The sequence below is a fragment of the Rattus norvegicus genome, chromosome 7 (assembly GCF_021556685.1).
Source record: "Rattus norvegicus strain SHRSP/BbbUtx chromosome 7, alternate assembly SHRSP_T2T, whole genome shotgun sequence".
NCBI lineage: Eukaryota > Metazoa > Chordata > Mammalia > Rodentia > Muridae > Rattus > Rattus norvegicus.
The window spans coordinates 37,371,941-37,395,322 of record NC_141540.1 but is presented as its reverse complement, the minus strand read 5'-3'; the positions used below and the strand labels follow the sequence as shown (position 1 = coordinate 37,395,322).

General features: G+C 42.5%; 1 protein-coding gene across 3 annotated transcripts in view; it reads right to left on the bottom strand.

Annotated features, from left to right (window-relative positions):
* The window catches only part of Cdk17 (cyclin-dependent kinase 17), a 78,078-nt gene extending 61,404 nt beyond the window's left edge, over positions 1 to 16,674 (bottom strand). For 2 of the 3 annotated variants that reach the window (XM_087557151.1, XM_087557150.1), the window contains exon 1: positions 16,172 to 16,674. The gene's annotated coding sequence lies outside the window, so the exon portion shown is untranslated. 3 annotated transcript variants of the gene reach the window in all.
* Positions 16,675 to 23,382: the final 6,708 nt, after the last annotated feature.

The following is a 23,382-nucleotide window of genomic DNA, read 5'->3' as shown; positions in this document are numbered from 1 at the left end:
AACTGCCCACTTGGGGGTCAGAAGTGCCAGGTTAAAGTTGGACCTTGTTGCCGAGGGGGAGAAGTTCAGTATCAAAGAACCGATCAAAAAGGTCTTTATAGATGGGACCAAAAGGCTGACTTTTTATAAACACACTTTCAAGTCTGTACTGGTTCGGAGTGGTCACTAACAATCCAAACTGTCTACACTGAAGTCAGGCTACACCAACCCCCGGAAGTCATCTGTCTGCAGTCAAATATTCACTATTCCAGGAAACCTCCAACGGGGAGATAAAGAGTTTCAAATAACTTCATTGTTCATTTCAGGAACTTCCCAAAAAGCTCACATAAACTGACATCAGACTATTCAAAGTTTCAGTAAATAGCAGTAAGTGATTGTTCGCATTCCAGCGGTTGGACTACCTCCCCCACAGCGTGCTCGCCTTGCTGCCTGTGTCAGTCAAAACTTAAACTTCATCGTGATCCTTAAGCTGGCCTAGGGATTCCAATCTGGCCTAGTACTGAGCTACGAATTGTAAACCAGCCTCCCGACAGTCAACGCCAATCATTTTGCCATGTTGCCCCCACCATCCCATCCCCTACTCCACCCCACCCACAGACACACCCAGTTCTGTAAAGACGCACTCCTTTACTGGTATAAGTAATAAACGCAACAGCCTATTTTTGGTACCATTCTCCAGGCGCAAACATTCCTACAGCGCTACTGGACAATTTCCCGAATGTCTATTAAGAATTCAGCTCAGCAATACTGGATTCATTACAAGCCCTGTTGGAAAATATGAATACCTTCATAGAAGGTTATGCTAGATCATCACCCTACGTTAGACACCATCCAACCGCACAACTAGCTTCCATGTCTTAATAAAAGAGTTAATTGGTTCACCAATTAAATCCCTAATTATCAAATACACTAACAATGTCACAATGGATATGCGTGAGGACTTATAAGAAAGATAGGAAACACATCAGAGACAAATTTACTCATGAAAGGAAAAATAATCTGAGAAACACAATACAGAAAAATAGAATACATAATCACCCACAGTAGTAATCAACAGAGGAAAAATACTAGGTAGGAAATACGGTACAATTTAACAGTGAAAGAAACTGTAAAACCACGTATAAAACGTGATTCGCAACTGAGAGAGTTTCCCCCTCAAGTCTTCTACAGAATGTTAACAAGGCCTATCCAAGGAGAATAAACGGAACCAGATGCCGTGATCTAAGCCTGTTGTAGCACTTGGGATGCTGAGGCAGGAGGACTGCTATGATTTAGAGGCCAGCCTGAGCTACATTAGATCTTATGTCAAAAAACACAAAACACGGGGTAGAGAGGGTGACTCAACGGTCATTCTGCTTTTGTAGACGACCCAAGTTCAATCACTAGCGTCCATGTCATGTGGCTCACGACCACCGGTCACCCGGTCACTACAGCTTCAGGGGTACCAAAGCCTCTGGCCTCCTGGGGTACCTGCACCCATGTGTGTATACCCTCCCTACCCCCCAACTCATATAATTTAAAGATTAATCTAAATAAAGAATAAATGCATTAACATTTCAAATGCTTCGAAGCACTGGAAAGATGGCTCTTCTGCAAAAGGGTTTGCTAGCAAGTCTGATAACCTGAGCTAGTTCCCGGGACTGCCATGATGGAGAGAACATTCTCCCAGGTGTCCTCTGACCTCCCTGGCGCCCCTCTTTTCCCTGCCACCACAAATACACAGATGTGACATTAATAATAAAGAACGTAAGTGCTAAAGACAACAAAGTACTAAATGAAGTATTTGGAACTTAAACTCTAAAGTGTAAAGAGAAAGTGCCCCGCTGCTGGCTGGCAGGCTGCCGACAGGTGAAGCCTGCTGGCAGAGGGGCAGTCACTTCCTTTAAGGGTGTGGCCCTGGTAGGTCCACCTTGCTCCAGTAGGTGGACCACACCCGCCGGCAGCAGAAATGGGACTCAGTGGGTTATTTAAGAAACAGAGACATAGAGAGACACACACATAGAGGAACAGGAAGTTGACGGGGGTTGGTGGGGTGAATATGAACAAACTCTATTCTGTGTACTTTTCAAACTCCCAAATAACAAAGAGAAACTTAAAGGAAACAGAAACTTTACTACAGAGGGCAAAAACAAACAACTCACTTAAAAACTGGTTGTGATGAAAGATTTCCTAATTATACTTAAATAGTAAACATAAAAGAAAAAAAATCACCGTGTAAAGTCCATAAACAATCTTTAAAAAACAAACAAACCAGCTGAAGTTCAGACCACACATAAAGGGTTGATCTTCTAGAGAACAGAGCCAAAAGGGAAAGAAAGACCAGGGTCCCTGAAGAAAACCGAAGGTCATAAGGGTTTGTGGATGGGGGAGGGGACGACGCCCCATAAGCCTATGAAATGAACTATCCACATCATTGATAAGATGAACAACATGGCAGTCTGAATTCCTTCCACCAGTTCTCATCTACCAAACTAGCAAATTCCGGAAGTCCGGCTCCAGACAGATCAGGGCTCCAGATGGCAACAGGGCAATATCTATTGGAAAGATGTAAGCATTTACCATTTTTAAATAAGCTTTTTAGAATCACTGTAGATTCACAGAAAACTTGCAAACGTAGGGCACGGAGTTCTCCTGCACCCCATATACAACGTTCTGCTCTTCATATCTTACACTGGAGGGGCACCTTTGTCACAGCTAGTGAAGCCCACCATTTAATTCCATTTCCTTAGTTGTAATCTAACGCCCTCTTTCAGTTCTAGGATCCTGTTCAGTTTATAATGTACTGCAACAAAACATGTCCTTAGGTTACTCCTGGCTATGACAGGCTCTGACTTCCCCATTTATGATGACATAAACAACCTGACCAGCACCATTCAAGCACTGTATAGAATGTTCCTCAATTGGAATGTGACTAATGTTTTCTTACAATTAAACAAGGGTTATAATGTGCAGGACAGAAAAAAAAATCACAAAAACAAAGTATATTCTCACAACAAAATATCACTAACACGCTTATAATTGTTGAAGCTAGCTTTGACCACCTGACTGACTAGTGTTTCTCGGGTTTGTTCTACCCAAGTTATTCTTCCCCCCAAAATATTATCATGCACTCTTTAGAGAAAAGTGCCATGTGTAGTTTACACTTGAGAAGTAAGGAATCAGGCAGGATGTGGTGCCTTTGTTCCCATCCCTTGGAAGGCAGAGGCAGGTAGACCTCCGAGTTAGAGACCAGCTGGTCTACAGACTGAGTTCCACAACAACCAGGGCTACATGGAGAAACTCTCTCTTGAAAACCAAAAACAAAACAAAAACAGAAAGAAGTAAGAAACTGTTACACATGCTTCATTTATGGACTGGAATTTTGCAGAGATTTTTATCAGTATAAACTCACAGTATAACTTTAGGTTCTGGCTAGCTGCATACCAATTTATTTTGGTCCCCCATTATCCTGGTACTGGCCACTGTAGACTCTCCCAGCAGGGAGCTAACAAATAACTCAGGGTGGTTAAGGATTTCTTACATGCCGGCACTCTAAGATGCCATGGCGTCACCTGAAATTTTCACTTCTTCCCCCAGACCAAGAATTCAGCCATTTCCTCAAGAAGGGCTGGTTAGATAGATAGATAGATAGATAGACAGACGGACAGATAATAGACAGACAGACAGACAGACAGACAGACAGACAGAAGCAGAGAGAGTAAAAACAGCATTCTCCATATGGATTACAACCCTCTGAAGCTACCTTTGATCATCAACACATACACAGTTGCTTATCTGACACTATGAAAGCAAAACATAGGGAAGAGCTAAGAACCACACAGTCCAAAGGAAGAGAGCACAGCACAGCTACAGAATGAAATACGAGGGGGCTGTCAATACAAAAATTACCTAACTGTGTGCAGGTCTCCGGCATAAATTATTCATGTGTTTATATCGCGTGTCGGAAACATTCCTCATAAACTTGAATGCAGCAAAGGTATTTCGAGTCAAGCTCAAGTTGAATTTAAAACACTCACATGCACGCAGATGGCGTACGGGCTTATTTTTAGGTCCCAAATACAATTTAACTGAGCCAGTACTGAATGGACGGTATTGCTCAGGCAGAGTAGCAATATCTGTATTAGCAGGGAGATAATCATGCACAGAGTCGCAGAATTTGTATTCCTTATCATAAAGTAGGCCATTTACAGTTGAATAAAAGGACCCATCACGTCTATATTTTTGTAAATCTATTGTTTACCCCCCTCAAAAAAAATGGTAACAGCGATTTCTAACAGGGAAACATGATTTTAATAAAAGATTAAGAAGTAAAGTGTCTGCAAATTAAATACTCTTCTCCAAGTGTTCCTGAGACAGTAAAATAACCTTCACGTCTCTGAGTTGAGTAAGCTGGAGCAAACATGGCATTGTCAATATGAAATGCAACCACTGAAGTTGCTTCTGAATGGCTACATGTCACAATACCGTATCTAGCCCACCAAGTCCACCAAGTGGCCTGTCGGCAACTGTTCATAAAACCTTCCCAAGAACGTCACTGTAGAAAACGTCCAGGTGCCAGTGGTGCTACCCACCTTTAATCCCAGCACTTGGGAAGCAGATGCAGGAGGATCTCTGTGAGTTCAAGACCAGCCTGGTCTATAGAGCTAGTTCCAGGACAAGCCAGAGCTACACAAAGAAACACTGTCTCGAACGAAAATGAAACAAAACGAAAACAAACAAAAGGTTTAACATGTAGTTTACTTCAATAATTGAATAAAATCTACGCTCTTTGCTGGGTATGGTGGTTTAAACAGAAACTGTCTCCCACAGCCTCAGGAGTTTGAACGCGTAGTCTAGTGCTAATGATGTTACTGTTCAGGGAGGTTATGGAGCCTTTATGAAGTATAGCCTTGCAGAGGAGATGGGCTTCACAGTTCGTCATTTTGACCCTACTTCTAGTTTGCTCTCTGCTTTTCTGCATGTGACTGAAGGTGTAATCTCTCACCTTCCTAGTGTGGCTTCCACCGTGTGTCCCCCTACCATTATGAACTCTCCCTCTGGAAACATGACCCCAAATAAAGTCTTCCTTCTGTATATTGCCTTGGTCCTGGTACTTTATCACAGCAGCAAAAATAACTAATACACTGGGGTATGTCTCTCTTGTCTCTCTTTGACTTCATCTTCAATACCCTCACAAGGTACCTTTCTTTCTTCATACCCACTGTAGTCAAGAGCTGTGTGGAAGAACAACACTATCTTATGTGTGTGCTGATATACATGCATGTGAGTGAACATATATGTACTTGAGTGATGGCCCATGGAGGCCAGAGGGCAACCTTGGGTATGGTTTATCAGGCTGCCATCCACCCATCTGTTTATTTATTGTTGAGGCCAAGTCTCTTGCTGGCCTGCAGCTTGCCAACAAGCCTAGACATCCATCCATCCATCCATCCATCCATCCATCCATCCATCCATCCATCCGTCCGTCCGTCCATCCAAGACAGAGTCTCACCCTGACCTGGAGTTTCCCAGCAGCCTAGCCTGGCTGATTTCAGAGCCCCAGGAATCCATATGGGTGCATGTCAGTTTGAAACAAAATGTAAGTTGTTTTTTTTTTTAAAGAGTTCCAGGATTGAAGAAAAAAATCCAACATCCCTGCACCTCATACAAAGGATACCTGACTGTAAGCCAATGTATGAAAGCGTATGGGTTCCTGGATGCATGGTGTGGTGCCATGGGACATGTGTGGAAGTCAGAGGACCCCAGGAGTCACCTTTTCCCTGTGTGACACAGAGAAGAAGCAGACATCAGACCAGCTGCCTGCAAGCTTCCTGGGACTCCTGTTTGCAGCTCCTACTTCACCACAGTCATAATGAGATCGCAGAAGCAAGCTACAGTGCCAGGCTTCACAGGGCGTCTGAGGACTCGCATTCAGGTCCTCACACTTCCATGGCATGTGCTCTACTCGATAAGCCACAACAAAAATCACTGTATCTATTCATAGGCTGGATTTTTGTATCACTGTGACAGAATACTTGACATAGACAACTTCGGAGGGTAAAGAGTTAAATTCGTGGTTTCAGAAGTTTATTTAGATCACAACCGGAAGGGTGTAATGGAGCAGCTCACACCAAGGCAGACCAGAACCAGAGTGCACATGTAACAGGAAGTGGTCAGGGCAAATCATAGCACCCAGAATTATGCCCCCAGAGGCCTACTTCTTCCAACTAGGCATGACTTACCATAGGTCCACTATGGCCCAATAGCCTAAACCAATCTAAATGGATTAAACCCATTCCTTAGGTCACGGCCTTCATTATCTAACCCTCTCTGCAAACACTCAGACACATCCCTGGGTGTGTCTTTACTAATGTTCTCCTATTTCTCAATCTAATCAAGATGGGCTGTAACAACCAGTGTCACTAACATGGGTTGTCACTGGTGATAGTGGTACAGTAGGCAATACCAGAAAAATACTAAGCTTCCATTTGAGATGGCCACTTCTGGATATCTAGATGCCCTAAAACAAATGGGGGGTCGGGGGAGAAAACAAATGAAATATGAAATGGAAGCATTTGTCAAACACTATGAAATAGCTAAACCTCTTTTGACAGATCAATGTAAAAAGTAAAAATCACAGCCTTAAGAATTATCTGCTACCTTACAAAAATGTTATGTTACAGAAGTTATCTTAAAAATACAAAACTATTTGTGAAAAGGAAGACAACTGGGACTATCTGAAGTTGAAGAGCACTGGGGGATTCAGACTGTCTAGTTTCTACACTATTGTGCATTTCAAAATTAATTTTCAGAAGCATAGTAATTAAGACCATATAGACAGCCACAGGAAGACCTGGTAAGAGCAGGAGGGTCCACTATGTGACGTCAAAAGAACGAAAATAGAACAAAACAGCTCCACACATAAGCAAGGCTCCTAACTCTCTCACCAAAAGCTGGCAAAACTGGAAGGTTCTGAGTTAACGAAAGACTGAAAGATGTAGTTTAAATCATTTTGTCTTTATTCTAAATTCAATTTGCATTATTAGTAGTAGCTTTTTCTCTTAATAGGATGTTAAAATTCAAGACTCACCAAGAATTACATAGAACACTAGAAATTCAAGCCAGGTATTTTGATTCAGTTGTTCTGGAAGAGAGATGGAGACTACCCTCATATACAGATATAGCCAGGCAGGGAGGGAGGGAGGAAGGCAGGCAGGCAGGCAGACAGACAGACAGACAGACAGACAGACAGACAGACACACACACACACACACACACACACACACACACACACACACTACTTTTTGCTTCTAATCAACAAGAATATTTTTGAAGTTCAAGTTAAATCCGCTGGCCTAGAACAAAAGATAATTAAGAGGAATACCCTAACAGCATGCATCTAAGCAGATTTCATGACAAGGAATAAAAGGAAAGGTCAATTTGTCTTTAAATTAGTTTCATGACTAATTATTCTATTTTGTTTTTTAAAGGCCTTGAGAGTGGCATACAGGGGTCATTAGCAAGAATAAACACTGTCTCAAATGTTTAGATGCCAAACAAGGGGAAACCCACAAGGCTAAGGAAAGGGAATCAATTGCAAGGAAATTTGCCTGGCCCTACAGAAACACTTACTCCAAAATGTGCTTGCACAAGGTTAATGCCCTCTTTGTTCCTGGACTGCTGAATATGAAGCAGCAATGATCCTGGCATGGTGGTGCACAGTGTTAATCCCAGCACTTGGGAGGCAGAGGCAGGTGGGTCTCTGTGAATCTGAGGACAGCCTGGTCTGCAGAGTTCTAGGAGAGCCAAGGCTATAAAGAGAAACCTTGTCTTGAAGGAAGGAAGGAAGGAAGGAAGGAAGGAAGGAAGGAAGGAAGGACGGACGGACGGACGGACGGACACACACAGGGAAGGAGAGAGGGAGAGGAGAGGGGAGGAAGTGAAACAACAATGATTATCCTAGACGACTTAATCCTGCATTCCTTCACACACACACACACACACACACACACACACACACACACACACACACACACACTCACGCACACTGAGTAATTTTCACACTGGGCAAGAGCAGTGAAACATTTTAGAAAAACCCAAGAGGTATGAATAATTTAAAAATCCCATACTATTTTGATCTTTGTCCTTATAAATCACTGATCAACCTGAACAGATCAGATCTATTATATTACCAAATACAGTTCTCACTCCATTATTTCTGAAGTAATACATGTAATAATTTTGATATAAAATGACAGAATAAAAAAATGACAGAATAAAAAATATGAAAAAAATTTGAAATAAAAAATGACAGAAAAGTTAATGAATCAAGGCTATACAATAAGTTGAGATATTTGAAAAGTTCTAAATCTCATAAACTGGGAAAGTTCATTTTTAAATGTTACATGTTTAAACATGATGTTGCCAGACCATAACCACTGGTTTGTAAAATAAATGTATTAATTACAACAAACCTACACCAAAACAGGTGTAATTTAAGATTCAGCTTTAACAGTCCTTAATTTTAAAAGTGAAACTTTTTTTAAATTTTAATTATACTGGAAAACAAATATATTTGTTGCAGGAACAATATTAAAGCCCCGTTCAATCCTTTGACACAACTCTGTATGTCGTGCATTCAAGTCTGGCATTGTATACACACCTAAAAAACTAGACCTCATCAAAAATCAAAGTTGTTCAGTTAAACAAAATTACTAGTACTGACTACTGTTTTTAGATCTTTAGAACTAAGTATTTTATGTAGAAATATGCGAGTTTCGTTATTTTTAGTTTGTCTAAAAGACAACCATTTTTGAGGACCACAAGCCTTTTCTCTTCATTTTCTCTAACAAGTCAGTACAGCTCACATGTAATTAAAGTCTCAAAATGCCAAATTACTACCCCTCTAAGTTGGCCTATAACTGGTTTCTAGATTACTCTCACACAAACACTGCCAACACGGTATTCTCCAATATTCAAAACCTGAAATTACTCTATTGTTTCCAGGCCAGCAACGCTGATAGTACTTTACAACCTCAGTGACCTGTTTCCCCTCCCCCCAGTCCACTGAACTGAACAATGAATGTATCAGTGTGGTGTTTCCCAGTGCTCCCAGGCCACTGGACTGAACAATGTATCAGTGTGGTGTTTCCCAGTGCTCCCAGGCCACTGGACTGAACAATGTATCAGTGTGGTGTTCCCCAGTCTCCCCACCCCCTAGTCCACTGAACTGAACAATATATCAGTGTGGTGTTCCCCAGTGCTCCCAGTCCACTGAAGAGAACAATGTATACTGGGTGTGCGGATGAGATCATGGAAAAGGAAAACAGAGCAGGAAGTCAAAGGAGAGACTTAAACATTCCCTACAGCAGAACAAAGTCAGCACTACAGTAGACATAAATGTTCCAAATAACGTAATCACCACAACCCTGTCAGACCAGAATAAAGAAGATGTCACAGGAACTGGCATTTTGGCCTCAAAACTGAGAAGTTCTCTCCAAGTCTCCCAGCATTATAATATCAACACCCACGTTTCCTCACCATTGAAAGCCAGCTCTAATATACACTGCCATTTTCCCTATCCTTTTAAAAAAAATAAACAGGAAAAAAATAAAACACACGTTATTTAAAAAGAACTGTCTCAGTTTCATTTGCTGGTTGGTAATTTCTCACAAATATCTAATCAACCTTTGCTTTTATTAGTGAGTATTATATTAATGTGTGCTAAAAACAACTATCAGCCATCAATGAAAAACAGCGCAACATTAGATATATGCTTCGAGAAAAACAAAATGACCACATAATCTAGGATACAGGGAAAAGATACTTTCGAATATTTTCTTCATTATTTACACTTATAAAACTGAAAATTCTTGAACATACAGTAACAAGTACATAAAAGGAAAAAAAAACACGTTATGAAAAGAGAGGGCTAGAGAGAAAGATCTGTCATAAAAGGCTTCCCTAGGCACGTGGCCCTGAGTTCAGGTTTCTAGAACCCATGTGAAGAGCTGTACACAGTGCCCTTGTCTATAGTCTGTGCTGGAGAGGCAGACAGGCAGGGGACTCAGCCTACTGCCTGGCCAACCTTGGTGAAAAAATTACCTCAGGTTCAATGAGAGAATCTTTGAAACAGAGAAAGAAAAAGAGGAAAGAAGAAAAACCATAATAAAGTAGAGAACAGCAGCACACCCCATATTGACCTCTGACCTCTAGGCATGCATGGGAGCATGCTCACACATATACACCCCAACTCCCTCACACACACTTCCAAGCACAAAGCCTTGTCTTTTTTAATTTTTTTTTTGAGACAGAATCTCAATGTATAGCTCAGAATGGCTTTAAAGTTCCTTATAATCCTCCTGCCTCCCCCTCCTCAGTACCGGGACTGCAGGTAAGTACCAATATGATTAGCTAAATGATTCTTATTATTAGCCTTAATGGGGGGAAATTTCCTTTTCACCTTAATGGAACACCTTTCAGGAAACAACATTTTCTATTCTTTACATTAAGTAAGAAATGTATGTTAACAATAGTAATTCATAGGTTTTTCTATCCTAAAGATCAATTTTCAACAGGAAAAATATTATAGTTCTATTCTCAGTGGATATCTGATTAAAAATATGCAAAGTTTCTACCTTGCTTACAGTAAGCTATATCAAGATAAAAAAACAATAGGTGGTGCGTGTGTTTGTTGAAGTTTTCACTTTGATGGTTCTATGGATTGGCTCCTAAATATTCCCAGAACCTCAAGGGTTAAAAGCAGTTCTCAATGCAACCGTGTTCAGACAGTGGCCCCGTCTGGAAGACGACTGGACCATGAAGGTGTTGATCTCACAAACAGATAAGGTATTTATAAATTAATAACCTAGAGAGTGATCGGGAGGCAGTGGAAACTTCAGGAGGAAGGACTAGGTAAGGAGGCAGGTTCTGGAAGACATAAACATGAAGGATATACTCTATCCCAGGCCCCTCCTTCTGTCTCCCTTTACTCGCCTCACAACAGGAGATTACCTGCTTTGCTCTACTGCATGTGTGCTCCTCATGATGTTCTGCCTGACCACGGGCCCAGAAACCATGGAGCCAAATAACCTCGGACTGAAACCTCTGAAACAAGTGTCAAAATAACTGCCTCCCCCTGTAGGGTGATTTTCTTTTCCTCAGGTATTCTGTGACAGGCGTATAAAGCTGGCCAAAACAGATGGCCTATGCTCTAATAATGAAAGCACTATAGTTAAATGATATAAATTCAATAATTCCAATCTCTGTAAAGTCAATGTAAATGAACATAGACATTTTGAAAAGAAAGCAAATGCATTTAAAGCATCCACAAAAGATACCAGGGTGGGGAGGACTGTGGAACGGTCTGTACACACACTGCCTGTGCCTTCTTCTCTGACTGACCACTGCCTCTGTGTTAGCTAGCAAGCTGCTCAGCATTCCATCCTGGTAGAGACACTATGAGCACAGCATTTTTGAATGCTTAAACTGGATCTTGGGTCACTACAGTGGTAGGACCCTGGGGGAAATTACTTAACCCAAGGCCTTCGCTTCCTTATTAGGAAATAAAAAAAAAAAAAAAAAAAGGTTTACCCACTACAATAGGTTTCCTGTGAGGACTTAACCAAACACTAGTGTCTGGTGCGGCACCAGGCACAACTGAGGAGCTCACAGTTTGCGTTATATACTGAACGTCTGAGTGGCTTCAGATTCATGGGTTAAGACTCTCACCTACCAGTACAATGGCTTCTAGAGGTGATCTGGGGTATCTAGTTAGATTTAAGCAAGGTCCAGAGGGCAGGCCTTTATAATAGTAGTTACATCCTTATAAGAAGAAAAACCTCTCTCCCTTGTTCTATTCCTCCGTTTCCCCCCTCACCCCCCCCCCTTTTTTCTCTCTCATCCTTCCTCTCCACCTGCAGGCGACAAACAAAAAGCCAGAAAACCACAGTTAAGACAAGCATCTACAAACAAAGAGAGCCCTCACCAAAATTTAACCAAGTTGGCACTATGACCTCAGACTTCAGGAATCCAGCAAAGTAAGGAGAAAACACTGTTTTAAAAAGCCACCCAGTAGGTGGTGCTTTGTTATGGAAGATGAAGTGGTCTAAGATGAGGTTTCTCAAAAATTATTTTTGAAGATTCTTTAGAAAATTTTCACTAGATCTACATTAGCTCCCCCAAGCCTATCTCCAAACCATTTAACCAGTTGGTTATGGGTCTCCACCACGTGAATTTGGAGGCCATGCAATCAATCAGTATACAATATGAACTATGAGAAAACAAAGTCATTAAATGTTAACTGTGTCCTCTGCTAGGCAAGCTATCCTGACACACTGTGGATCTGATCTAAAAATCAGCTTCCCAAAAACAAGTGTTTGGGGTGGTATGTTACTGTAGGCCACAAAACATTAGATTTACTGCTAGATGTGGTTTATTGATTTTCCAAGTTGGCCAGCAGAGAGAAGCAAAACATGGCAGAATGAGAAAGTTATACCCCAAAACAGTTTTTTCAGGCTTTTCACAATTCCTTTTTCCAGGTCAATATTTTGCAGACATCAAAAGTAAACACACATGTAAACACACATGTAAACACACATGCGCACATGTGCATATGCGAACAAAATTAAACACCGAGTGATTATACTGTGAGCAAAAGGACAACAAGCCCACCAAAGACAAGAAGAATCCATAAAAGACAGTCAAATCAGTCCTCTCTCCAAAGAGTTCAAAGAAACTGGCAACATCACAAGTTGAATCCGCTAGTGACCTATGGGATGAATCTTCTAGCATTTACAAGTGCTACGGAAAGCACATTTTAAATACCATTACATCAACCCTAAAAATTAAAAATGTCATCATCCTTTTTATAAAAAGATGTGTCAAATACATTATTAAAAAGCTTGAGCCAAAATAACCTTTAAATTCAAAATAATTCAAAATTACTTTTCCTTTGCATGTACAAAAAGGAGAGATCGTTTCTGAAAGAACATAGAGCCTATTTCTGTAAGTAGAGTTCAACATATAATAGCTTTTTCCTGCCAACAGAGAAATATATTTATTCAGTAATTATCTACTCTGTAAGTAAAAAAAAAAAAAAAAAAAAACCCATGTAGAAGAATGTCAGAACATGAAGTTATAATTATTCAAAGACTAAAGAACAACAATAAAGATACTGACTGTGATCTCTTGTAAGTATCCAAGACTATGAGACAATAACAAAGGAAACAGGCAAAGCAATGCAGTGTTCAGACAGCTTTTTAATATTAGAAGACAACATGGTCTTCCCTTTGTGAATAGCTTCCTCTGTTGCCACCATCCTTTTCTGTACTCTTCACAATAAGGTATCCCACTGCTTTTCAGTTCGCAGCCCCATTTCATCATGGAAGGAAAAGGAAACAGTTTTGCTGGAAGTTGAGGGTTGAAAACAGGCCTTGTCAGAGCCAAGCAAATGATCTTATACCCTGCACCTTCCCATCACAATGGTAGGGTTACATAGTATCTGAAAACTAAATGTATCGAAACGGACCTTCAAATCCCTGCAGCCAACACAGCTTCTAGTCAACACCGCTGTAAGCAACAGAACAGGACAAAAGATTTTCTGTCTTCTAGTTTTTGTAGAATCAATGACGTATAAGCATTAAAGCTAACATACTAAATTAAGTCCTCTAATTTCATCTTTCCTTACTGTGCACATATCTCTTTTGTTCTTTTGATATCCAACTTGTATAGGGCAGGTTACACTATGTCACACAGTTAACACCAAAAGTTACTTCCTTAGGCCTGAATCCGAAGATGGGAATACATATTTGACAAAACCCTATTTTAGGAATACAAAAAATATGCTATTAACAAGACTTTAATTCTACATTTTTCCTGGCTGTAAAAGGAATGTGAAGATTTAGAAAAATAGAGGTAAAAAATGAACAACCCACAATTCATAAACACTGATTGGGCATACATTTTCTTGGTGTCACAAATTTTTATTATCTAAGTAGGTACTAAAAGGGGTGAAAAGAAAGGTACACAGGTTTTGATAAGTATATTAAGCATCAATTAATAATGTGACCTGCTAATTTCACAAAGGTTTCTAAACACTGACAGGGAGAGAAGAAGTTGAAAAATGCAGACTGTAGCTGAAATGCCTAAAATTTTAGTGTCGATACTTGAAAGACAGCATGTTGTTAGATGTGAATGTCCTTACAGCCACACTAACATTACTGCACCTACAATAAACGGATTTTACTCTTACTTTCTTCCTATTCATATTTTCATTTCCATTGTAAAAATAGTTGAAACTCCTATGCTTGCATAAGAATTTTAAAATAGGTATTTTTGTTGTTATTATTTATTACTCAACGGACGTGATGATGATGATGATGAAGATGAAGATGATGAGATGTGTGTGGTGTATGCATGTGGGAATCGTGGATAACTTTGTGGGGTTCTTGCCTTCCATCTTTGCATGTGTTCCCCTGGATTGAATTCAGGCCCTGAGACGAGCAGCCTTACCAACTGAGCCATCTTGCTGGCACTTGTGTTGGAATTTTAAAGCAGCTTCAAATCAAAGAGTCAGCAATATTTCTTTGAAGCGCAGCATTCAAACAGTTAATGCTTCTGGCCTATGAGATGGCTTGCCAGATAAAAGAGCAGCACTCTTCACATTCCTGTATTCACTCTCATAACATTAAAAATAAAAAATTAAAATTAAAGACGTCCTTAGTCATGTTGTTTTCTTTTGTCTGAACCCACTGTTTATGGAATTATGCAGATGTCAGAACAACAAAAACTGAAATGACTTCATCAATCAGGTGACACTACATTTAATACATAAGCCAACTCCTCACACTCACAAAAGAACAAAATAAAACCTATTCTATTACCACTAGCAAATTTTTTTTTCTCATAAAATTCAGTTTACACATATTTCTAGATTCAAAGGTTTGGGTCAATTCGACTTATCAGAGATCTTCTGTTCGGTGGTTAACAAAGTCAATCTCGAACAGTCACTCAAATCTGTGACTTTGATACTCTTGCACAAATACTGTTAAAAAAGAAGTCCAACAAAGGATCAGGAAAAAAGAAACAGTAAAAGTTGGGAGGCAAGAATTGTCTCCCTTTAAGTCAAGCATTTCCTGTTAAGTGACAGGGGGTCCGCTATTAGAAATACACTTTGCTGGCCAAAGGAATGGCAAAGATTCAAAACAAAATTTTCAGACTTGTGTCTTAAGAATCAATTTGACTTAGGAGGCGATAAAGCAGGGCCACTGACACGTCTTCGATGGCCACATTCACAGAAGGGAAAGGCGCCACAGATTTCAGCTAAATGCTTTTGCCATTTTTGAAGAAGAAAAGCTAATTGTTAATGGCCACGTGACACAGAAGATCCCAGAAAGGAAAGGGTGGGAGGAAAAGAGAGAAGAGTTCAAGGCAGTTCAGGGTCAGAACAAGTCAGGCATCCTGTCATTAGCAAACGTTCCCCTAGCTGAAGGCAAAATACCGCTTACCCCAGAAGGAGTGGGTGAAAAGTAGGGGAGAGAATGAGTGGGGAACCACAGGGGAAGGCGATGTGGCAGTGCGGGGGTGTTGTGGGGGAGAAAACTGGGGCCACCTAGCTGAGATGGGGAACAGAAGCACCGAACATAAACACGGAGCAAAGCAACTGCGGCTGAGACAACGGTGGAACCCACCCCCACCCCCCTCTTCCCGGGTTCTTTGGGTTTCCCACAGTCCCTCCGCCTCCGGTTGGAGCGACACTCAGGGGTGTGACCCGCCAGCAAGAGGGCTGCCCGGAGCTTTGTGTCGACCCGATCCCCCACGCGAGGGCTCCTCCCCCGCGGAGTTGCCCACCCACCCGCGCGCAGCCTCCCGCGTCTCCAAGGAGCCCGCAGCGCCGCGTCCTCGCCCACTCCCGCCGCCCGCGCCTCCACCCGGACCCCGGGGACCTTTGTGTCTCGGGGGGACTTTCCGCCTCTTCCCCTCCCGCCGCCCCGCGGGGCCACCAGCCTCCCAGGGAGCCCCGATCCGCCGCGAACTCCGGCGGCGGCGACGGGAGCCCCTCCCCCCAGGCCCCCCAATCAGCTCGGCACTCCCGCAGCCCACGTCGCGCGTGGACATTCGACCGACACGGTCCCCACCCGAGCCGCCCGCTGACAGGCGTCGCGATCCCTGCCCAGCCCCGCCGCCAACTCACCAGCAAGTGCGGAGATCGCGGGCTCCGGGCGGACGGGCGGGCGGGCGCGCAGAACGAGCGGATGCAGGTCCGGTGGCGGCGGACGCGCCGAGGCGCCTCAGGCTCAGGCCTCCCCCTCTCGCGCCTTCCGCTCCGCGAGGGCCGCCGGCCGCCTCACGCGTGGCCGAGCCCCCCGCTCAACATGGCTCCCGGGCCGCGGAGCCTCGCGGACGGCCCAGTACTCCGGGCAGCGGAGCCGGGGAGGAGCGAGGCGGCGGGGCGCGGGCTGCTGGACCGCCGGGCGCTGGGGAGACCGCAGCTGCCGCTCTCGTTCGTCTGCGTGCGCGTTGCTTTCTCTCGCTCGGAGGCTGCGGCTTAACGCCTCCGCCTGTTCCCCGGAGCGAGCAAGAGCGGGGAGGGAAAAAAAAGAAAAGAAAAAAAAAAAGACTTTTATTGAAACGATCCAACCAGCGGCGGCGGAGAAAAGCGACCGGCTGCGGGAGCTTCCCCACCCCCGCCTGCACGGCTCGCCTGGGGCAGCGCGACCCCTGCCGGCGGCGGCGACAGGGCGGGGCGGGGCCTTACTTGGGGGTGGGGCTTATGGCCGGGGCGTGGTCTGGGCGGGGCGGGGGTATTCCCAGGGAACTCGCGCCCAAAGCCTCACTTCAAACTCATCGGGAGAGCAGGGAGACCCTGTCGGTGGACAGAACGCTGCACTGTGCCTGTCCACCACGATTGGTGAGGAACCGATCACAATAAATCAATCCCTCACTGTCCCCCTCGCAACTGTAAAACACTGAAGTATTCCAGGCGCTACTGTACACAGGATGCCTGCCAAAGTGCTTTCGAGAGTTGATGTCAAATGACCCACAAAGAAATATCTCGGTGGATTGCCCCAACTTTTCTCCTGTTCTGTGACTGGTTGTGCGTTGCTAGTGCGTAGTCACCCACGCACGAAACTTTGATTTCAACCACAGTGTTTTTAAATCTTATTACACTGTTGGCTGTATGCTCCGTGGGGGGGGGGGGGGAAAACCACCAACAACAACAAAAACTAAAATGGTTAGAATAAAACCGTGTTGTGAGAGGGTCAATACTATGTTATAGGACCCAGAAAGAGATACTGTTGCAGTGAGTTAGATTCTGTTGCTTGAAGGAGGCGAGTCAAAGAGGTTGGCCCAGTTTCTGTAAATCCTTTTGCTTTCTTATTTTCCAGGTAGGAACAACTGATGTGTAGACAAACTAAAGTGACACTGGCCCATTTCTTTCCACAAGTAGGGATAGAAGCATAAAGTTAAAGCAGACTTAAGTTCCAGAGGGAGATACTGAGAGAACAGAAAGAAGACGATGGGGCCCCGGATGTGGACACCCTAACCAAGAAAAAGTTAACCATATAAAAGGCCCCTAGGGTGAAGGTTGGGGTTTTTTGTTATGTTTTGTTCTTCCGTTCTCAACACCAGGAAGTGTACAATATATTTTAAGTCCAATTTCAAATCTCATTATTTCCTAAGGACTTCTGAGTAGTATCTTTTCAGATTGCTGTACTTTTTCCTTGAAGATACTTTCTGCTACCTTCTTTCTACTACTTTGTTGGACGAAGCTGGATGTATTTTCTGCAACTCCCAAGGTTCATACATGTCAACCAGATCTCTCCTGTGTCTCCAATATTACCAGAACTATAAGTTAATAATAGTTATTCTCTACAAATACTTTAACACGTATTTACCATGTAAGAATGACCATATTTACAATGCGTCCCTTTAAAAACGAGTATGCAGGGTTGGGGATTTAGCTCAGTGGTAGAGTGCTTGCCTAGCAAGCGCAAGGCCCTGGGTTTCGGTCCCCAGCTCCAGTAAAAAAAAAAAAAAAAAAGAGTATGCACTTTTAAACAGCAGCTAATAATTTTTTACATGTGTAAAAACTAACTCAAGCAATTTTATAATATGGTAAGAATTAGCAACATTTTCAGAGTTCTTTGTAAGTTAAAGAAAAAATATTTTTAATACATGACCTACTTTCATACCAAATATTTTCACATGCTTGCCTTATATTAAAAAGCAATTGTATACTTTTTTTTTTGGTTATCTTAGTAAATATTCAAAATAGTAAAAAGGGAATCTACATGATTGCAGCCTGAGTTTCGGCATCTAGAATTCTTCCTTCACATCGCTGGACTGAAATTAGCCCATTAGAAATCAAAGATTATTTTGCCTCAGCCGAAATTCCCAAGAAATATCTTCTCTACCATAGCACCATAGAAGAAATCTGACCTGTGGAATCTAGATGATTATTTGGTTGACCTATTTGTTCTTTCATTTAAAAACAAACATTGCTAACTGCATCATTTGGCCCAGGTACCATGCTAGACCTTAAAGACTCAGAGGTGAAGGTAGTTTTGCTCTTGAACTCTGTCAGTGGAAATGAGCAATATATAAGCAGATCACTTAAGGAACCAATCAGTTAATGCATAAACAGGAGAGACAAACAAGCTCAAACATCGATGGTGATGAGATTGAGGAAGGAGGTGGCAGGATGCTTGAGGTGTTTTTTTTTTGGGGGGGGGGGGTTCTTTTTTTCGGAGCTGGGGACCGAACCCAGGGCCTTGCGCTTCCTAGGTAAGCGCTCTACCACTGAGCTAAATCCCCAGCCCCGCTTGAGGTGTTTAAGATGAGGAAAAACTAGGAAGATGATCAGAGGCTAGTAAATGCTGATATGAAATTTTTAGGGATTATACTTTGGGGTTTTTTGGTTGGTTGGTTTTGTTTTTGTTTCTTTTTTTCCCTTCCTTCCTTCCTTCCTTCCTTCCTTCCTTCCTTCCTTCCTTTTTAAATTTATTGGAGACCTCTATAGTCTGTAGCCCTAGCTGTCCTAGAACTCACTCTGTAGACCAGACTGACCTCAAACTCTGCCTCTGCCTCTGCCTCTGCCTCTGCCTCTGCCACCCAAGTTCTGGGATTAAAGGTATGCACCATTATACCCAGCTTTGTAAAATATTTTTAAATGTAGAATAGTTTTTTAAACTCTGAATGTTTTCCAAACTGCAGTTAAATATGTTAAGCAGGTTTTTTTTTTTTTTTTAAATCTCCCTGCTACTTGGGAAGGAGAGAGATGTGGAAGAATTCCAAGTTCAAATCCACTTGGAAAATGCCACATTTGTCTCTTCCAGAAAGTCACAGTGCACAGTTATATACAGAAAGCTGGGAGAGGTTCTGAGATTAAAAATAATTTTCTTTCCAGTAAGGCTAATGTATGCCAGGCTGCTTTGACCACAGAGAAGGAATATCCTTGGGGCATACATGAAAATACTGGGGAGAGAGTCAAAAGGCATTGAACATGGAATAAAATGAGGCAGAAACGAAATTGGTCTTTAGTTACTGACAAAATGCTTTGGAGAGGTTTGGCTCCTGGCTTTTAGGAGGCTGCAAGGCTGTACCAAGACTAAGGGGAGATCAAATAGCTTGTCCTCTCTGCTTTCTCTTCTTTCTCCCCTTCCCTAGACTGACAATACTCAATTTAGACAAAAATCAGAAGTGGGCCATTAAGAAAATAAAATAAATTTAAAATTGAGGGCATGGTGGAATATACCAGGGAAGTGGCGGCAAGAAAAAAAAAAGGAAATGCAAAACTCATTCTCGGGGTTAGGGATTTTGCTCAGTGGTAGAGCGCTTGCCTAGCAAGCGCAAGGCCCTGGGTTTGGTACCCAGCTCTGGAAAAAAAACAAAAAGCAAAAAACAAAAAACTCATTCTCAAATTGAGCTTGAGGTCAGTGTGAGCCTCAGGAGACCTCAAACAAAAGAACTTATCTAAGAGTCCCCTGAAAAGTGATGCCAGCTTTAACAAATTCTTTCCCTTTTGTTTTATTGGGTGTTATACTTTTGCATATAAGCTTGCTGGCTTGCCCCTGTGGAGGCCAGAGACAAACAAGGTTCTTCCTTTGTCATTCTCCACCCCATCCCCCACCCCAAGGCAGAGGACGCTCTGGGTAGCCCTGGCTGTCCTGGCACTGACCTTGAACCCAGAGATCTGTCTACCTCTGCCTCTCGTGATTAAAGGCTTACACCACTACAGCCCAGCTCAGCGAATGGGAAGACTGGCTGGCCAGCAAGCCTCCGAGACCCTCACATCTCCAACCCGGAAGTGCTGGAATTCGAAGCCCCTGCCTCCGGGTCTGAGGATCTGAACTCAGGTCGTCAAGCTTTTTGGAGCAAGCGCTTTGCCCATTGAGCCATCTCTCCATCCCCAAATCCTCTCTTTTACTAAATATGGTTGAAAAGGATGCGCACTGGTTTTCCCTGTTCGGTAAATGAAGGATGGTATGGCGGTCGGCAATCTTCCCAGGAGAAAATAATCAATGGACATTAATTTTTTTTTCATTTTTTTTTTTTAAGAATGAGACGAAGCAAGGAACAGCAGTGGTCTGTGGTCTGTCATCTTGAAATTCGTCTCAGTGTGTTCTCATAACAGACTCATTGGAAATCTTCTAATCTTTGAGCATTCATCAAAAAAAAAAAAAGTTGTTTTTCAGTAAACTAAGTTTCATGCCCAAGCTCACCATGATCCAGGAGCATTTAAAGTTGATGAGAAGGGTGAAGAGTAGACTAGAGAAAGTATCTGGTATTTAGAGAGATTATAGGGAAAGAAATTGAGGGAGTAGGTGAAAAAGAGAAAAAGAATCAAACCAGACAAATATATATATTTTTTAATTATGGTTATTTTTTCTACAAATATACTTTTTTTCAGCAATAAAGCTACAAACGTCAGGAGCGTTAAATGTCACGCAAAAGATCAGCGAACTTGAAGCTGAGCAGGTCAGAGGTCTAGCCTGAAGCACTGTTGGAGCAATTATGTATTACAGCTGATCCGGGCAGCTCCAACCTCTTCCAATCGTGCCAGTCGGACAAGTCCATAGATTACTAAAGAGCTTTCCCACATATGAACTTGGACCATGAAAGTACCTGCCAGGTTAAAAGGACTAAAGAAGACAATGCCATAACGCCACGTGAATTGTTCTGTCATATGCCACGTGAATATTTACTGGAAGGAGATTTGGGCCAAGGGTAGTCTCAGCTTCAGAGACAGCTCGATTAATGCCATCAGGACCCTTGGCTCATTCCGAACTAGGTCAGCCAACCCATGGATTCGGTATGGGTAGCTCTTTACATCTGGGGTCCTACCTCAGAGAAAAGAAACGCCAGTATCCAGGAGGATAAACAAATTAGCCGGCTTCAGTCAAAGGCCGTCATCGAGACCCCTGAAATCAAGAAAAAAAAAAAAAACATGTATTACCTGAAGGACAAGCATGCAGATAACAGAAAGAGAGCCCCTCCCTAAGGAAGAAAAGATTAGCCACTCTGGTAAGTAGGAAAGTGGATGCAGTGCCCTCATTTAATTAAAGTTCCAACAGCTAGGGATGAGCGGCCCGTTGTCGGCCAACTCCATGAAGTCAGCCTTGGAACACATTTGCTCTGGTTCTCACGAGCCTCTCCTTCTGGTGTTGATTCACTCATGTTAGTACTAAACATCAGGCCTCGTACCTTAGACAAGTCCTTTACCACTGAGCTATATTTCCAGCCTCACTTCTCAACTTTTTTTTTTTTTTTTTTTGAGGCAGGGTCTTCCTAAGTTGCCCAGGCTGCCTCTGACCTTGCTATCCTCCTACATCAGCCTCCAGAGCAGTTGAGACCACAGGCCTGTGTCAGCGAACAAACCCCACTTCTTTACAACTTCACAGGCACTCTGGAGTCACGAGCTCACAGTTTCAGCAGCGGTCTGAGTAAGTGCCCGAAAAGGCTCACAGATCAAAGATTCGGGTTTCAGCCTTTAGTACTTTAATATGTTGAAGCCCTTATGAGGTGGGGCCTTCTGGAATGAAGTATTGAAGAAGATATTGATATCCCATCTCTCCGCCCCCTCCTTCCTAACAGCCACGAAGTGCTCAGGCCTCCCTCGCTTTGTGCTCTGTCCATAATATACTATGCTGTCCCTGGCCCAAGACAACAGAACAAAATGCCCATGGATGAAAATATTCAATGCCATAAGGCAAAAAAAAAATGAATAAATAAAAAAGTTTAAAAGCCTTTTAAGCTGATAACCACAGGTATTTTATCAAAATAGTCTAAAAGGGGACTAGTGCCAGTTTCCGACCTAAAGGGAGGAAGTTCCATTCAGAAAATTCTAAGAGTGGCTCTGATGCCAACCTTGAGTCTTGTGTCCATCATGTAATCAGAAGAGATGCATCAAACTAGGGGTAGTGTAGAAGATGCAAGATGATGAAAACAGCCAACGGATAGGAAAAAATATGCTATTAAGCAAAGAGGGAAAAAAGTGCAGGGCAGTCAGAGACCACAAGTCTCTCCCATCCCTGAGTTTATGCCATGAGTACTATCAGAATATTGAAACCTAGAGGAAGTAATTTGGATAAAGGAGAGCGAAGTGCAAAAATGGACAAAAGAAAGCTACGTGAAAAGAACAAGTAGAAGAAAAAGAAGGGGCTGGAGAGATGGCTCAGCAGTTAAGAGCACTGACTGCTCTTCCAGAGGTCCTGAGTTCAATTCCCAGCAACCACATGGTGGCTCACAACCATCTGTAAAGAGATCCAATGCCCTCTTCTGGTGTGTCTGAAGATAGCCACAGTGTACTCACATATAATAAATGAATAAATCTTTAAAAAAAAAAAGAAGAAAAATAATTGACTTATCAGTAAGTAAAGCAATGTAGATGGATCCCAAATCCATTGTGCTGGGGAAAGAAAGGCAAAGTACAAGGTAGATAAGAGATAGATTTCAGATAGATAGATGGATCGATGGTAGATAGATATACAGATGATTGATATGATAAATAGATGATAGATAAATAGATGATCAATAATAGAAAAGAATATTATATGATTACATTTTGTCTGTGTATAAATGTTCGTGTGTATGCAGGTACATGTGTGAGAGGCTGCATGTGCATATGTAGAAGCCAAAACACAACCTTCGATATCATTTCCTAGGCTCTGTCTCCCTGGGGTTTTTATTTTGTTTTTCTTTTTTTCTTTTTTTTTTTTCTTTTGTTTTGGTTTGGTTTTCGTTTGTTCTTTGAGACAGGGTCTCTTGCTGGCGCAAAAGGCACTAGGGTCACTAGGCTGGCTGACCAGCAAGTTCTGTAGATCCATCATTGTCTCTGTATCCCCAGTGTTGGAACCATAGCTGGTCACCACCACACTCAGCTCTTTGATTGCTTGCTTGATT